The sequence below is a fragment of the Schistocerca cancellata genome, chromosome 1 (assembly GCF_023864275.1).
Source record: "Schistocerca cancellata isolate TAMUIC-IGC-003103 chromosome 1, iqSchCanc2.1, whole genome shotgun sequence".
Lineage (NCBI taxonomy): Eukaryota > Metazoa > Arthropoda > Insecta > Orthoptera > Acrididae > Schistocerca > Schistocerca cancellata.
This window is the reverse complement of record NC_064626.1, coordinates 160,198,734-160,212,728: the sequence shown is the minus strand read 5'-3', so window position 1 is coordinate 160,212,728 and position 13,995 is coordinate 160,198,734. Positions and strand designations below refer to the sequence as shown.

Genomic DNA, 13,995 nt, shown 5'->3' with positions numbered 1-13,995 from the left:
CAATCATGATTTTGGCTTCCAAGTGCCGTTATCAAGTGCAAATAAACAACAGTCTAATGGCGGTACTGACTTTAAAGGAATATATTATGACTGTAGCCCCGCATTATGAAAAAATTATTGAGTTTTTTTTTTTTTTTAATTTAATCGTATGTCGGACAGGCCGTTCGCCGGGTGCCGGTCTTTCAATTTCACGCCACTTCGGCGACTTGCGCATCGATGAGGATGAAAGGATGATGATGAGGACAGCACAACACTCCCTCGGCGGAGAAAATTCCCCGACCCAGCCGGGAATCGAACCCGGGCCAAGAGCAATGACAATCTGTCACGCTGACCATTCAGCTACCGGGGGCGGACAACAACTGAGTAAGAAGTGCATGTAAAATATGGGCTGTGGTTCCCAGGGATGTTTGAAAGATGTTATTGCATCTTCCAGAAACCCACTTCCCAGGCCAGAAGAAACAGTTCCCGCCTATTGGAAGGCCAGTCGTAGATCCGTGTTACTCACAGGCAGTGCCGTACCCTGGTGGCCTCCGAGACAGCTGACCGTTGTTAAGAGGATCAGGATTGACCACCACAAAGGGTACATTCCGTCGTCGGTACAGCAATGGGCGCTCGAGGATCTCCCAAGATGCTTTCGTGTACAATGCCATCCCGTATTTGTCTCCCCAAAGCAGAGTTAATTTGTAAATAATAGGAAAGTAAAGACAGTCAAAACAGTCAATACAGTCACTACGCGATAGCGATGGATATGTTACCGATGATGGTGCCACTAAACCGGAGTTACTAAATACAGTTTTCCGTAATTCCTTCACGAAAGAAGATGAAGTAAATATTCCAGAATTCGAAACCGGAACAGCTCTTAGCATGAGTGACATAAAAATAGATATATTAGGTATTGCGAAACAACTGAAATCACTTCCGGTCCAGTTCGTCGAGCAGATCAGAAGTGATATCTGGAGTTCCCCAAGGTAGTGTCATAGGCCCTCTGCTGTTCCTGATTTGCATAAATGATATAGGTGATAATCTGAGCAGCCCCCTTAGATTGTTTGCAGACGATGCTGTAATTTACCGTCTATTAAAATCATCAGACGATCAATTCCAATTAGAAAATGATCCAGAGAGAATTTCTGTATGGTGCGAAAAGTGGCAACTGGCACTAAACAAAGAAAAGCGCGAGGTCATCCACATGGGTACAAAAAAAAAAATCTGATGAATTTTTGGGTCTACGATAAATTGCACAAATCTAAGGGCTGTCAATTCGACTAAATACCTAGGAATTACAATTACGAGCAACCTAAAATTGGAAAGACCACATAGATAATGTTGTGGGGAAGGCGAAACAAACACTGTGCTGTGTTGGCAGAACGATTAGAAGATGCGACAGATCCACTGAAGAGACAGCCTACATTACACTTGTTCGCCCTCTGCTGGAATATTGCTGGGCGGTGTGGGATCCTTACCAGGTAGGATGGACGGAGGACATCGAAAAAGTGCAAAGAAGGGCTGCCCGTTTCGTGTTACCGCGCAATAGGGGTAAGAGTGTCACTGATATGACACGCGAGTTGGGGTGGCAGTCACTGAAACAATGGCGGTTTTCTTTGCGGCGAGATCTACTTACGAAATTTCAATCACCAACATTCTCTTCCGAATGTGAAAATATTTTGTTGACACCCACCTACGTAGGGAGAAATGATCATCATAATAAAATAAGAGAAACCAGAGCTCGAACGGAAAGATTTAGGTGTTCCTTTTTCCCACGCGTCGTTCGAGAGTGGAATGGTAGAGGAGGCACTCAAGTGTGAATTGCAGAGTAACCATGTAGATGTAGACTGTAGTAAGTTTAATGGTATAACGAAAACAAGGTAAGAAATCGGTAATCTAAACAGGAAGTACATTGATCTTATGGTAATTCATGTATCGAATGAAGTAGAAAATTAAACTAAAGTTAACATGTTTGACACAGTTGCGATCAAAAAATAAAATTACAGATGGCTGGCGACTGGCGAGAATGGCTTGCCGCATATCAAGCTGGTACAGTCAATAAAATTCTTCTGGGTTTGAGGCTGCATTGTCAACTACAAAATTCCGACGTTTCAGCGACTATTGCAGGACGTCTTCCTATGGGTGTATTGCTAACTAGTAAATGAGCACTACTTTGGTAACATTTACATGATTGTAAAGAGATGCTAGAAGGACACGCAAACCACGGAGGTAACAGTGAAGTAGTAGGCTTAACGTATTCTCGCATCAGGTTGGTTAGAACCCATGTACAGGATTGCGCGTTTTCCCCGCCGCAAGCTGTATTGGCCGGACAACGCCGGTGGGCGCGCCGCCGGCTGCAGAGTGTTGGGAAAGGGGAGAACCCTTTATCTGGCCAGTCGAACACGACAGGGAGATAAGAGGCCGGCACAGATTGCAAGGAGGCTATTCCGCCGGGGGCTCGGGGTGACGCAAGCACACAGGCGGCGCACTTGCGGGGTTGGCGCTCTTAACCTCGCCTCGCCGATTCGCCAGTCGCGATTTCACGAACCGCCGTCTCCGTCCGCGCTGGAGCGTGTAGAAGGCCATTAGCTGGAGCGCGCTTGGCTGGGAATTGCCCAAGGCGGCCGCGGTACTCACCGCTCAACTAGGACGATGGGTCTCGCTGCACATCTGCGATATCACCTCAACCTGAAACACACGGCCAAAGCCGGCTCTAGTAAGCTGCAACAACAGCAATCATTACAATTACATTACACTGAACAAATAGTAAAAGAAAGAAAGTTAGTTAGCTTTTCCATAGATCATATGAAAGAGTTTCATCGAAATAATATTTTACAGAGTATGTACACCTGATTAGCGCTAACGTTAATGGAAACATTAGTTTAGTTCCACTCATGCAACTACACTTAATTGTCTTCTTTTTTTACTGTCTACCACTTATTAAATAGAAAGTCGTCAATGATTTCTCCATGACAAAGGATTTTAAATTAGATTTAAGGCTTGCGTTGCTAATTGTCAGAAACTTTATTTTGTTGGGCAAATTCTCAGAACTTTTTGTTGCTGCATATCTAACTCCTTCTAGAGTCACTGACAGCTTTAACAATGCGTAACGAAGGTCGTTTTCCCCTCTAGTGTCCTAGGTACTGACACCACTGTTCTTCTCAAATTGTGGTGGATTATGTATGACGAATTCCATTTGCGAATGTATTTATTGTGATGGAGTAGTTAAAATGCCTAGCTCCTTGAAGATGTGCCTACGTGACATCCGTGTGTGACGTACCAGAACATTATCACCAGCTACCTAATAGCCGGTATGTCCACCCTTGGTACGGATATCAGTGGCGACGAGTCGTGGCATGGAAGCAATGGAGCCTTGATAGAAGGGAGTTGGCATAACATCAGCATACACAAGTCACCCAATTCCCGTAAATTCAGGGAAACGGGGGGGGGGGGGGGGTGCACCATGAGCTCTAACGCCATGTTCAATAACATCCCAGATGTGTACATATGTAAGATCCAATTCAGATCGAACGAGTTGGAGGACCGCCACATCAATTGGAACTCGTCACTGGGTTCCTCGAACCACTCCATTACAATCTGGATTACTGATATGATGCGCTTTCTTGTTGAAAAATACCACTACCGTCGAGAAACATTATCGTCATGAAGTAATGTACATCGTCTACACCCAGTGTACGACACTCCTTGACCATCACTGTCCCTTGCACGAGCTCCACTGGTCCCATGGATGTCCACGTTAATGTTCCCCAGAGCACAATGGAGCCGCTTCCAGCTTGCCTTCGGCCCGCCGTGCAGGTGTCATGCAGCTGTTCCCCTGGAAGACGACGTATTCGCGCCCTCCCATAGGCTCTATCATCGGGAGTCATCAGATCATGCAACGCTTTGGCACTGCTCCAATGTTCAGTGCAGATGGTCACGTGCCCATTTCAGTCGTAGTTGCCGATGTCGTGGTATTAACATTGGCACATGCATGGGTCGTAGGGTGCAGAAGTCCATCATTTTGTGTGTTCTGTGCACAGTCTTTCACACACGCTTGCACTCTACGTCTGGCACAATTCGCCGCCTATCCTGTTTTACCAGTCTGCCCAGCTTGCGACTCCGATGTCTGCAATGAGCGATGGCCGCCCGAAACCACAACGTCTGGACATGGTTTCACCCTGATTTCACCACCTTGATTTGGGGACCCTCGCCACAGCACTCCTCGAACACCCGTCCAGTTTCCGAAAGGCTCGTGCCGAGCCTCCGGGTTATCACAAACTGCCTTCTGTCAGACAGCTCGCGCGTCTCGCTGTTGTACACGTGGACAGCACGCTCACTGACACTGCTATCGCCTCGACAGGTCATAATGTTCTTGCTAATCAGTGTATTATTCTTACTGCTCGCTTTTTTTGCAATCAATTCTTTATTTCTAAGTGATGAGTTACCCCAGAAAAATAGTCAGAAGGTTCATACGTTGGTTTCGAAAATTAGCAATTATACGAAGAGGAAATGTAACTGGACTGAATTGTTCGAGAAACTCGGTAATGTCCTTCTTATACTTCAAATTTTCATCAGTACGTAAACACAAAAATTTGGAGAATTCTACCCTATTTACTGACTCCTACTGATGTGCTATATCAATTGTTGGTATGACTATTTGCTGTACAGAACTGAATGTAGGTTTTTTTGGTTTGGTTTTTTTCTTTCAAAATTTAGGGAGAGTCAATTTTCAAACATCCACTTCAGAATTCTTTAGAAAGTATCATTTACCAACTCTTCTGTTGCTTTTTATGTAACGGGATTTATTATAACATTAGTATCCTGGGCAAGAAGTATCAATTTTGCTTGTTGAATGTTAAGTCGAAGGTTACCCACATATAATAAACAGCAGCAGCCACGGTTATAACAGCAAAAACACATTATCAGATGGTATTCCTACTACGACTACCTCATACCCCAGATGCCGTAGAAAATAAATTCTACTTGGTGGCAAGAAATTTTCATCAAATTAGTATGTAATAATTCCACGGTAGAATACTTCGTGTAGTTTTACAAAATCCTTATCTCAGGTGCGACAAGAAAAACTGGTATCTTGCTGCGCCAGTTCTATAATCTTCAAAGAAGACTAAGTGGAAGAATAAAGGATGTCAGCTGTTGTGAAGACTTATCGTAACACTTGCTTCCTCGAATGCGAGATCTTTCAGCAAGAATGTATTCCATGCAAGTGGGTGTGCACAAGAAATTCATGTTTCGTTTTTTTGCAATATTATAAGATTTCCATTTACAGGCACTTTTCAGTTTATGGACAGGTCGTGGAAAAAATAAGACAACGCTTTGTTCAGCACTTGGCAGTGGATAGTGGAGGTGGGTGCGGGAATAATTTACGGAATGTAGGAAGGTTTGTAACGGACTTTACTGAGAACTGTGACTTAATTCACTAGTCTCTTTTGTAACAGATATATTGTATTATATTATAACGACGGAGAGGCTTCGTCCCCGCCGTAGCCCACGGTGGTTCACAACCTCACAACAGGCTACAGCAGTCCACTCATCGCACAGCCGCCCCACACAGAACTCACGTTTATTTTGCGGTTCGGCCCCTAGTGGAGGTCCCCGGGAACGTCTCATTCCAGACGAGTGTAACCCCAATGTTTGCGTCGTAGCGTAATTATGGTGTACGAGTACGTGGAGACAGTGTCGGCGCAGCAATCGGCGACATAGTGTAACTGAGGTGGAATAAGGGGAACCAGCTCGCATTCGTCGAGGCAGATGGAAAACCGCCTTAAAAACCATCCACAGACTGGCCGGCACACCGCACCTCGACACTAACCCGCCTGGCGGATTCGTGCCTGGGACCGGCGCGCCTTCCCGCCCGGAAAGCAGTGCGTTAGACCAAACTGCTAACTGGGCGGGAAAACAGATACATACTACGAAAAGTGAAATACTAGGAGTATTAGACCCTTGGAGAGATTTTTTTCGACGTCTCGGAAACAGATCAGCTTAACAGAGTTTCACTGCAGACAGTGGATCCCCCTTACATCCTTCGTGGGTAAATACGGACTTAGGGGTTAACCACTAGACAGGTAACGACTGAGTAAATTAAAAAAAAATTCCATCCTTTCGCGTGGAATACAGAACACAACGTGTGTTTCTTACGCGATTTAAAGCATTTCTTCCAGAGAGAACAGCAGAAAACAGATTAATCTAATAATGGAAGATTAGAGTATGACGTGCATTCAACAACAAGACCACTGGAGATAGAGGAAACCAACAATGTTCCCTGCAGAGGAAGCACCCCGACATTCGCCTTAAGCTGTTGGGCGAAACATTCTAAACTTCAATGTGGATAGCCGACCATCCTCTGCGAATCACATTTAAGTGACTGGCAGAGGGTTCATCGAACCACCTTCACAAATCTCCATTATTCCAAATGGTTCAAATGGCTCTGAGCACTATGGGACTTAACATCTGAGGTCATCAGTCCTCTAGAACTTAGAACTACTTAAACCTAACTAACCTAAGGACATCACACACATCCATGCCCGAGGCAGGATTCGAACTTGCGCGGTTCCGGACTGAAGCGGCCGGCTCTATTATTCCAGTCTCGTATAGCGCGCGGAGAGAACGTACACCTATACCTTTCCGCACGAGCTTTTATTTCCCTTATTTTATCGTGGTGATCGTTTCTCCCTATGTAGGTCGGTGTCCACAAAATATTTTCGCATTCGGAAGAGAAAGTTGGTGATTGGAATTTCGTGAAAAGATTCCGTCGCAACGAAAAACGCCTTTCTTTTAATGATGTCCAGCACAAATCGTGTATCATTCCAGTGACACTCTCCCCATGTTTCGCGATAATACAAAACGTGCTGCCCTTCTTTGAACTTTTTCGATGTATTCCGTCAGTCCTATCTGGTAAGGATCCCATGCCGCGCAGCAGTATTCTAAAAGAGGACGGACAAGCGTAGTGTAGGCAGTCTCCTTAGTAGATCTGTTACATTTACGTAGTGTAACAGAAGTAACAGTCGCTTCCACTGCTACAAAAAAACGTAAGACTGTCACATCACTCAACATCAAAACATATTAAGGCGGTAGTGTAACTGCATCTACACAACATCAAATACAAAATATGTCCCGTGTCTGTTGTTGATGATTGGGGATTGTTTGGAAGAGGAGACCAACAGCGATGTCATCGGTCTCATCGGATTGGGGAAGGACGGGGAAGGAAGTCGGCCGTCCCCTTTCAAAGGAACAATCCCGGCATTTGCCTGGAGCGATTTAGGGAAATCACGGAAAACCCATATCAGGATGGCCAGACCCGGAATTGAACCGTCGTCCTCCCGAATTCGAGTCCATCAGTTGATTATGATGATGTTTGGTTTTGTCCCAATTTTTATAGAGTTCAATTCTTTACACAGTCCAGTCGAGCCACAGTCACGTATGATGATGATGATTATTATTATGAAATGAGGACAACACAAACACCATGTCCTCGGGCAGAGACCCAGTGTCAGTGAAGCGCAGTGCTCTTAAAATCGGGAACCAGTATGTGAAAGAACATTAGAAATATAGTAGGAAACAAGAAAAATCATTACTAATAATTGTACATTGAACAGCAGTAAAGTAAAACATGAAAACTGTCAACGATCTTGACGAACCGATTGCACTGTTACACTGACCACTGACGATGCTTTGAAATAAAGCGAGACGCGTTTGGTCTAAGTATGACTTTTGTTACAGTCGCAAAAAAATAAATTTATAAGAAATATCCAATGCTTTTTTACCTTGTTCTTTGCATCTCGATTTGTTTCTAGCTGTTAAATAACGTAATAACGTATAAAACAGGTTTTCCCTTCATTAGGCCTGAGATTTTCACGGTCGAAAAAGGTTTAATTGAAAATCTTTACGTTCTTACTTACGAACAGTGGAGGATGCTTCTTGTCTAGTTATTATAAAAGCTGTAATTTTCCGCTTTGAAATGGTTCGTGTCTTTTGTGAGATAACACTCGTAGCAAAAATACCAAGGCCCTATGCAACCTTCGGAAAGTGTTACGTTATGAAGTAAGCGAAGAATCCTTGACAGTGACGTTCCGTTTCGTTCCGTCTGTGTGAACGCCGTCATTTGAAATGCATTGTGAAATGTTGTAACGTTCCGCTCCGCGACATCTAGAGTTAATCGACCGTAAGTCAGGCACTGTCTGATGAGGTAATGCCAACCGGAAGTTATTAGTTCACAAACCGATACACATCTAACAGGAACAGCAGGTGACACGCCACGATTCACTCTATCTACCACTTCTGTTACTTACAGTTCTCTGATTGCACAGTATAGGCTGCTGCAAAAGAGGTACATCCGATTTTACAAGACTGTACCTTATACAGGAATGAAGTTTGAAACGTGGGGCAGATTTCATTTCATATATCGAAACCAGAAGATTACCTTGGTGGCAGTTTTAAGCTGCCAGCCCATATGTTGTCAGTAGCGATCTGCGTGGTGCAGCTAGTTCGCTAGCACGCTCGTTCAGTGCCATATGTGCGTCGATAAGACAGCAACAACACGCGCTTTGCGTTCTCCGTTTCCGTTTCAACAGGTGCAACTCATTTATAACTGTACAGCCTGGTTTTCGTTGAGAGTAAGGCATTGTACCTCGTAAGGACCTCGCATTGCATCACAGGATAAGGCCCCCTGCTCTAACGTCTTTTCTTTGCAAAATTGTTAAACACTCCCCTCCGAACAAGGGTGTGAGAACTCCGATGCCGCACAACAATCGAAAACGTGCTCCCAAAAGAACGGATTGAGTTCGTCGCGCGTCCACTGGTGGAAGGGGGCAAATGGAGCAATCGTGAAACGCAAATGAAGACTTCTATTGTAATTGTAAAAAGGATTCAAGGTTCTATGTACATACTTGTAAAAGATATACCCTTCTAAAATATTTTTTTTAATCCTACATGAAACTATGGACAAGCGAGGCAACACTGACTCTACGACTTCTGTTACAAAATAGGTTAACGATAAAGCTTTTGACGGTTTTGACTGCTCTTCATTCATTGAAATCCTAAAGGTAGCAGGGATAAAATACAGAGAGCGAAAGGCTATATTTAAAATTGTAAAGAGACCAGCCAAGAGTTACAGGACAGGCTCTGAGCACTATGAGACTCAACTGCTGAGGTCGTAAGTCCCCTAGAACTTAGAACTAATTAAACCTAACTAACCTAAGGACAACACACACATCCATGCCCGAGGCAGGATTCGAACCTGCAACCGTAGCGGTCACGATGTTCCAGACTGTAGCGGCTAGAACCGCACGGCCACTCCGCCCGTCTACAAGACAGGGAAGAGTGTTTGAGAACTATGTGGGACACGGTTGTAGCGTATGCCCCATGTTATTCTATCTGTACACTGAACAAGCAATAAATGAAACCAAAGGAAAATTTAGTGAAGAGATCAAAGTTCAGGAGAGGAAACAAAAACTTCGAGGTTTGCCGATGACAATGTAATTCTGTTAGAGACGGTAAAGGACTTGGAAGAGCAGTTGAACGGAATGGACAGCGGCTGGAAAGAGAATGTAAGTTGAACGCCAACAAAAGCGAAACAAGGGTAACGGAATTCAGTCAAGTGAACTCAAGACGATTCTGAGGAAATTAGATTAAGAAACGAGACATTAAAAGTGGTAGATGTTTCCAGAATGAGATTTTCACTCTGCAGCGGAGTGTGCGCTGATATGAAACTTGCTGGCAGATCAAAACTGTGTGCCGGGCCGAGACTCGAACTCGGGACCTTTGCCTTTCGCGAGCACTTGCCCCCGAAAGGCACAGGTCCCGAGTTCGATTCTCAGCCCGGCACACAGTTTTAGTCTGCCAGCAAGTTTCAGTGGTAGATGTGTTTTGCTATTTGGGCAGTAAAATAACTTATGATGGTCGTAGTAGAGAGGATATAAAATGTAGACTAGCAATGGAAAGAAAAGCGTTTCTAAAGAAAAGAAAATTGTACACGTCGAATATAGATCCAAGTGTTACGGAATCTTTTCTGAAGGTATTTGTTTTGAGTGTAGCCTTGCATGGCAGTGAACAGTTCAGACATGAGAGAACAGATGTAGTGCTACAGAAGGATGCTGAAGATTAGATGGATGGATCATGTAAGAGGAGGTAGTGAACGAAACTGGGAAAGTACAAGTTTGTGCCACAACTTGACAACGATCGCCTGACAGGATGCATTCTGAGACATCAACAGATCACCAGCTCAGTACTAGAAAGTGAGGGGTAAATATTGTGTAGGGAGACCAAGAGATGAAAATTATTAGGAGGTTAGGTAGTTATTCGGAGTTGAACAGGCTTGCACAGGATAGAGTAGCGAGAGGAGCTACATCCAACCTGTCTTGGGAATGAAGACCGTAACAACAACACTTGTAAGTTAAAATGCACCACATGTTTCTAACATCATTCATGTAGAAGAATAAGTGTTGCGAATTCGAACAAATCTGTCTAAAACACTCTGTAGTTGACCCAACGACGTCACTGTGGGTAGTGAAAGAGAGTTGACGTGAATTAGAACGCCGAAAGAAAGAAGCTATAACCGCGTTTGTCGCAGAGGAAACGCCACGAGCGTTCTTATTTACCACGGCTCTAAGCACTATGGGACCTAACATCTGAGGTCATCATTCCTCTAGACTTAGAACTTCTTAAACCTAACTAACCTAAGGACATCATACACATCCATGCCAGAGGTAGGATTCGATCCTGCGACCGTAGCGGCAACGCGGTTCCGGACTGAAGCGCCTAGAACCGCTCGGCGACAGTGGCCGGCGTGAGAGTCATAATTCTGATAGGACGCAGTTATGAACTTCTGAAAGTACAGCTTTTGAACATGCACGCGCAATGGTTGTTTTTCAAATCGCTCTGCCCCATTGCAGCTGCTTAACCCTGTCTTGGTTAAAATATGTTTTGCATGTATTTGAAAAATAAAACGTCAAAAACTGCTTTCAATTCTGATTAGTAATACACATTCCTTAAAAAAAGCTGACCAGTTTTAAAAATCGGTGAAGTGGGACACTTGTGTCACACGAATCTCACTAGATCAACGTTTTCGTGTGAACTTGGGATATCCATAGTTCAAAATTTAACCTTAGACTGATTCTATCAGGATGACAATAATGGAAAACAGTATAAAAAAAGCACTACCAAAACTTATTTATTCTCCTGACAATGAGAAGTAGGAAATATCGCACACATGTTTTCAATGTAACATTTGAAGATGCCCTTGGCATACCACACACATGTTTTCTACATTCTATGGGGAATATAGGCCATACTGCATACAAATAATGTAGAAACTACTAGAATGACTGAGTTGTGTTGTAATGTTTCCAAACTACGTCTAGGATGCATATGAAAATACAATAAGTTACATCAGACATTCTCGGAACGAACAAGATGGTACCCCGATCTGATTTTCGTGAAACAGACGCACTGTGCGACCTATAAACACGCCCCTCCCCCATTTGATCGCTTCACAGCCTTCTATATATCAATCCGTGGTCCGTAATATTTTTCTCCAAGTTCCGAAAGAACATCGCAACGCACTAGCATTGGAAAGATATGAGATACAGACGTACCAACGATGAAAACTACATATTATTTTAGTGTCACATACGTGCTCCATCAACGAAGAAAGGTTTAATATCCCAACGCGAAATACTGTATAGTGGAGTGTGTGAGAGGTTTGTTGGTTGGTTGGTTTTGGGGTTTGATGGGGGCTAAACATCGAGGTCATCAATCCCCTGTTCCAAACAGACATATTTGTAAAAGGCTTACACAGTAAAAGCGTAACATCTGCACCCAGAGGGAGGGAACACCAAGGGGTACGGAGCTAAAATGAACACCGCAATAACACAAAATAGAGGACACTTAAAAGGAGCAGAGCAAATAATTGACTAGAGTAAAAGAGACTACAGTGGTTGATGGATCAGGTAAAAGGCCAACCACCCAACTACAAACGAAGAACCTCCAGCTGGAAAGAGTTGATAAAGGACCAACACAACTTGTTACAATGAAAGACACTATTTTGGTATCCACGTCACAAATAAAAGTCGCTGGAGTGGGTGTAGCCTGAGAAATCATGTGAGAGCGCCCATACTAGAGCGAGTGATAAAACCCAGCTGCACGGATGAAACGTAAAACAAGAGGTTTGTGTTCATGAAGTTGTTGAACCAACAAGTGACAGTACGGCATTGCATAAAGGGCACGGAACAGAGGACACTGCAGTTTCTGAATGGGTGACAAGTAGGAAAAGGTACTGCAACTGATGGATGGCTTTGGCTTCCGCGCATTCAATGGTTTTCTACAGAGGTTTAGCGACTCGGCAAGACTTCTGGGCGTCAGTGTCAATTTGTACCAGCATAACAACATCCTTCCCAATGCACTCTCTTCTCTACAGGAAGATACGTCCACCTGTGTTTCGCCAGTCTTCCAGTACGCTTCGTATCAAAGCGGGTGTACCATTAACCAGTCATATCACTTTAAACATCCAGTGAAATACTGTTTTGCTGTTGGTAACGTGCTTTGTTCATTGTGTCAAAGTCCGCAGTTCCTAACATGTAGCTGGTGCCAGAATTCTCTTTGCTCTCAACATTTTTAAGTTGATATTCGAAAATGCAGTGTAAATTAATGAAATGAATGAGCGTGTCATCAAAAAAGGAGCGTAGCGCTATTTAATAATCAACATTGCTGTTGTGCGGATATTTTCTTTGGATTCTAAGGCTGACACTGTTGAAGTGAAGTACATTTAAAGGAGTTACGCTATTCTTCAAATTGTAAATCGAATCTCATTACCTCCATCTCATAATAATTCTTCAGCTGCTTAGGTTTACGTGAAAATATTGTTAAAATAATACTCAACATACACGAGGGTCGTTCAATAAGCAACGCCACACTTTTTTTATCTCAGAACATATTTATTGTTAAGAGTCAGAATCTGGTGGGGGCACCGTTGGTCGAACCGCACAATAACGCTGAAAGAGTGGTTCGGTGTGGGGCGACGGAGGGGTGAAGTGGACTGCGGCAGTCGTCGCGGGGTTGTGCACCACAGGGTACATGCCCGTCACTGCTAGTGGTGCCGTCTACCGTCTGAGTGATTATTCCACGTTGAGGATGAACATAGGCGGTGGTTACATTAATACGATTGGACCGGGTGTCAGGGGAGCAATTTGTTATCAGTATGATTTAGTGCTTTCTGCAAAGGGTACGTAAGTGCTGTTAGCCTGTGCCTCTTCTTTCAACATTCTAAGTACATTATCAATTAGGGTAGAACTATAACTATTACTGCACGTAATTTCTTTAGTTATTTACATGTTCAGTGTACGAGACATGGCTCCTTGGGACTTCTGGTTGTTTCCAAAACTGAAGACGCTACTGAAAGGATCCCGTTTTGAGAGTAGAGAAGACATAATGCGGAACACGACGATGGAGCTGAACAACATTCAAAAGAAGACTTCCAGAGGTGTTTCCGGCAGTGGGAGGATCGGTGGGCTAAGCGTGTGCAAGCACAAGGGGCCTGCTTAGGGTCCCAACGCCGTCAGGTATTCGAAATATTTTTTCTGGCCAAAGGTCGGATACTTTTGAGACAGGCTTCATATGATTGGGTTTGAGGTAAAGATAGCAGACTGTGCACCATGAAGTGTAAGGTTGCACGTTTGTGTAAGGTTGCACGTTTGTGTGTTACAGGATGTTAGGGATTGACAGGTATTACTATATCTGTAGAAGTTACTTTCCTTTATAACGTCAATGATAAGGACTAAGTAACTGAATGACTTTCATCAGCTCCAGTGTAAATTTAATTTTACAGTGGTGTGAACACGTCAAAAGATTTGTTTAATTAATTGGTGCCACATGTCCACGAGTACAGTACATCGTCCACGTTTCTCATCCAGTAATGTATTTCAGAACGTAGCGGCTCTCTATCTGAATATGAGAGTTCAAAATTTTCTAGAAACATTTCAGCTAACAAGGAGCTCAGAGGGG

General features: G+C 43.8%; 1 protein-coding gene across 2 annotated transcripts in view; it reads right to left on the bottom strand.

The window, feature by feature from the left end:
* LOC126167629 (protein yippee-like 2) overlaps positions 1 to 13,995 on the bottom strand; it is a 685,352-nt gene that overhangs the window by 288,044 nt on the left and 383,313 nt on the right. For both annotated transcript variants that reach the window (XM_049920491.1, XM_049920490.1), the window contains one exon: positions 2,620 to 2,670. The gene's annotated coding sequence lies outside the window, so the exon portion shown is untranslated. The remainder of the gene's footprint in view (positions 1 to 2,619; positions 2,671 to 13,995) is intronic.